Here is a 4,529-nt window from a genome sequence, read left to right as displayed (position 1 = left end):
TACAGCGCGCGCTCTGTTGTCTGAGTCAATTATACACCTCTGTATTACAATTAAAATTAAAATTACTGTACGTATGGACTGTAGGCCTACGTATTCGAGCACCCCCGCAAATCCTTCAATGGCAGGTGCAGCCAAATAATAAGAAATAAAGAATCCTACTTCGCAGAAATTCATTTAACGCGGTAGAGTCTGGAACGGATTAACCGCGATAAACGAGGGACGACTGTATGTGTATGTTTATGTGTATGAGTGTGAGAGAGATTGATTTTTAACATGATAGGTAAGAGATTATAAAAAAAACTACGTATAGATTATATATAGATCTTTCAATTTCTTTCCTTCCTGTTCCCATTCTGTTTCTTTCTCTATTTTTTATGGATCAAAACACAACCCTGTATAGGGCGGTGGGTAAATTATATCTAAAACATCAATCCTGCTGGGATCCCAAACACAATCTTCCTCCAAGCCACTAGGAACCATTCCGCAGTTGGGTGGCACCCAGGCTGTGTCATATCCATGCTGATGCCAGGTTTTTTGGAGGGGGTGTCCCTGCCGGTCGATCTTCTTTACTTTTCCTACTTGAACCCTCAGCTTGAGTACAGCTCGCTGCTCATTGACAGGCAGTTTTATTGGGTATCTTTGGGCCTTCTCAAAGCTCCGACTGACATAGACTCCAGGTCCAAGCATGCCATCTCTGGACCGCTGAAATCCGTGTTTTTTAATATTTAATGCGGCTGTTCGTGTGGTACCATGGTACATGATGTACGTCCTACTACCCCTCATTATGTCACACTCCAAATGTGATTCATAAAGTGAGCAGAAGTCATCTCCAAATCCACCCATGTATGCCATACTTTCCTCTGCAAACCAGTAAATTTGCTTTAATAAGCAGATGTTTTATGTACAAGCTAGACAAATTGGTATCAGTTTTATTACAAGACAGAAAACTAAATTTGACTACAGTCCATGTTAATTCAGATATTAAGTTTAATTTTAATCATGTTTTATTATGAAAATTCTATGTTATATTCAAAACTGAATGAGAGAGAATGAGACCATAGAGGAGCACACTTACCTCTTGTACTGAAAATCCACTTCAGAGTAAAGTCACTTCAGACCAGTGAATCAAGTTTTTGCTGTAGTTTCAGTTTCACTTAAATTGAAAGACAGACATGTTATATAGACTGGTTTGCCACACCTTTTTGCGTCACAGAAAAATTTCTGCCTCCTTGTCTCTACAAGACTAAAAACACATAAAACAAGTTTACATGGCTGATTTCATAAAACAAGATTTTAGAGATTTTTAAGAATTTAAGATGAAATAATTGCTTTAATTAAATGTGAGAATTGATCTCAATGGTTTTTTTTACTATTCACAAGTAATCTATAAGGTAGGATTCGGTCCTGTATGCTTTTGCAAAAAGTAAAGAAAGCTTCTGTAATATATATATTGTACATTATGAGAATCATTAAAATCAGGTTTTATTGGGTGTGGAGTTTCCCTTCCCATGGTTACAGGGATGGGGAGGAACATGAAGGTCACACAAAAACATAACATTCTCTGTGAGAGAAAAGATAGTCATGTAACTTCAAGTCATTTCAGTTGAGGAAAATGAGTGACATGAGAGAGGATGGGATCAAGCCTGTTTTACTGGGGTTCCAAAAATCAGCAGCTTTGTGTGGCTACTTGTCAGATATGTAATAGCATTCTCAAGTTTGAATATAAAAATAATTTGTCTTATTACAAATATTTGTATGAATAAATTTATTGCCACAAAACCCTAGTATTCACACACACAGAAACTCTTCCCTGGAAGTGTCTCGGATGGGTTTTTTTTTCGTACTACATCAGACGCACAAGTTTGGTTAATGTACCCATGAAATACTAAATCGAGCTCACAAAATCCCTGAAATGTGCGCACAGTTTACTTTTCCGCACTGTTTGTGGCCCCTACTGGCTCCGCAGCATCTAGTTATCTGAAGTGCTATTCTGTAAATGACTGATTAAATACAGAGCCCAGCCTGGGATTTACAACACTGATCTTGCAGTGACAGGTCCTGACCTACTGAGTCACACATTCGTCATTGCCAACCTTTTTTTTTTGATTATGAAGAAAATGCAATACAGCTTCAAAATAGTATGCAATTTATTCCCCTATTGTCCCATAATTGTGCTTAAGTTATTAAATATCATTCTATACAAATGTATTAATTCACTTAACATTCCGAAAAATATTCTATAGCATTTACTCCATGCAACTAGTTACAGTTTTCAAACTACATTAAACATCTAATTATGTTGAGAAGTATTAAATCTCAGTATGTGTGTTAAACAGGGGTGGATCTAAGGGGTAGCCACCATACATCAACATAATAAAAAGTTAAATATGGATTATCTTATTTTCGAAGTGGAAGCATAGAAGAGACACGGTCGGGTGCAGCCGCCCCCATAAATATAACTGAACCCTGAGGGCCACCCAAAGCAAAATGTTTCTGCAGATGCCGCAGGTTAAACATTCTCATTTTATCTGTTACATTTGTTGACTATAATCTTACCTTGCAAAGCAAATATCTTTAAATCCTCCCAGAATCCTTTTCGTGCTTCTTGCTGAAATGGCGGCCCTGGCTTTGAATCTCTTTCACTTTCATTTACAGAGAAGGAATGATCAGCTTCCTCCCAAACGCGGAAGCGGTCTATGGCACAGCGTAGGATATTTTTGATACATCATCATTATCCATATCCTGCCGCCAAATAATTCGGTCACAGCTCCAAGGCCATGCAGAGACCTTTAGAGGGGCAGGTGCTCAGATTTAAAGAGGGGTGCATGGATGAAGATCTCAGAACATCAGCTACAGCGTAACCTGCTGAACCACAGCAACCAACATTCAGAAAGAATATAAGTCCTATAACAAACCGCATCATACTTTATCATTACACCTTAGCAGAGTTTTATCAAAGTCTCATTGTAATTCTTATTTGAACCCTTATTCTCAGAGTTGCAGATCACTGTCAGGCGGTTAGAGGACATGATCAGCTGGTGCACCTGGACATTGCTGTTTCTCATCAGTGTCGGCTAGGGCTGTAAGCAGGCAGGAATTTATACCAGAGAGCACCGCTGTACACAGAGCAGTCCCAGATAAGTCAGGGAAGGCTGTCAATGCATAAGGCTGTTAACTTATGAATCACTTCTGTACATAATACTTAATGATAGAAATACGAAACAGAATAAAATAGTTTAGCTCTCGTTTATTACACAAACAACAAAGTCATACTTATAACAAATAGCACCAATTTCTAATCTACAGCTTGCTTATTGTTTTTGTACTAAAAGCTGTTTTATTTCTCACTGATAGTGTCCCAGCTGTCTCGCCAGATCTCTGCTGTGGCCAAGCTCTGGGTCATGATCCCCTGCAGTCAGCCCTGTCCCAATGCTTTCCTACATGGATACACAGGAAGAGACAGCATGTTATAATGACTGCTAAGGGTACAGTGCTGCTGAGTAACTATCCAGCCAAAACAGCCACACAAGCAATGTGACTGTGTGTTAACAAATGATGTTCAATAGATGCATAACAGAGCAGACAGACACAGTGATCTGTAGACCCTGGTCACATTTAAGGCAGAATCTCCTTTTTGTCATGTCCTGGAAAATGTCTGTTTTGGTTGATTGAAACATCTTTCTCAAACAGATCTCCACTGACTGAACCCTCCTGTAAAAGAGGCAGCAGCTGAAACAATCATGGCATCAGCACTAGGAGACTACGCCAGCCCTGGGTTTCCCTCATAGCGGTGCTTTTGAAATGACCCTCCTTCATTCTTTGGAAATGGCAGCACTGCTTTGCAACGTCCAGTATTATTGCACATTTGGATGAAGGCCTCATCACGCTTTATGCTGAATTTGAGCAGGATCAGTTGGGTATTGTAGGTTAGCTAGATTAGGGACTAACCCTGTCTGGCTTTATTCTCAGTATCCTGAGCTTATGCTCCCTGCACACTCTGTGGGCTGTGGCTCAGCGTCTGCCTTTCTTACTACAGGCTCTGTCTCCTCATTCACTGCTCCCTGCACACTCTCTGTGGGCTGTGGCTCAGTGTCTGCCTTTCTTACTACAGGCTCTGTCTCCTCATTCACTGCTCCCTGCACACTTTCTGTGGGCTCTGGCTCAGTGTTTGCCTTTCTTACTACAGGCTCTGTCTCCTCATTCACTGCTCCCTGCACACACTCTGTGGGCTGTGGCTCAGCGTCTGCCTTTCTTACTACAGGCTCTGTCTACTCATTCACTGTTCCCTGCACACTTTCTGTGGGCTGTTGCTCAGTGTCTGCCTTTCTTACTACAGGCTCTGTCTCCTCATCCACTGCTCCCTGCACACTCTCTGTGGGCTGTGGCTCAGTGTCTGCCTTTCTTACTACAGGCTCTGTCTCCTCATTCACTGCTCCCTGCACACTCTCTGTGGGCTCTGGCTCAGCGTCTGCCTTTCTTACTACAGGCTCTGTCTCCTCATTCTCTGCTCCCTGCACACTCTCTGTGGT

General features: G+C 41.2%; 1 long non-coding RNA gene across 1 annotated transcript; it reads right to left on the bottom strand.

Moving 5' to 3' along the window:
• Positions 1–708: 708 nt before the first annotated feature.
• LOC140582153 (uncharacterized) lies at positions 709–2,667 on the bottom strand. The gene is made up of 3 exons (XR_011985071.1): positions 2,557–2,667; positions 1,076–1,153; positions 709–860 (listed from the first exon to the last, which is right to left on the bottom strand). It is a non-coding gene; the product is annotated as an uncharacterized lncRNA (long non-coding RNA).
• Positions 2,668–4,529: the final 1,862 nt, after the last annotated feature.

Source organism: Paramormyrops kingsleyae, chromosome 24 (genome assembly GCF_048594095.1).
Source record: "Paramormyrops kingsleyae isolate MSU_618 chromosome 24, PKINGS_0.4, whole genome shotgun sequence".
Taxonomy (NCBI): Eukaryota; Metazoa; Chordata; class Actinopteri; order Osteoglossiformes; family Mormyridae; genus Paramormyrops; species Paramormyrops kingsleyae.
Note: the sequence above shows the minus strand (reverse complement) of the source record. Positions and strands in the feature narration are given on the sequence as shown.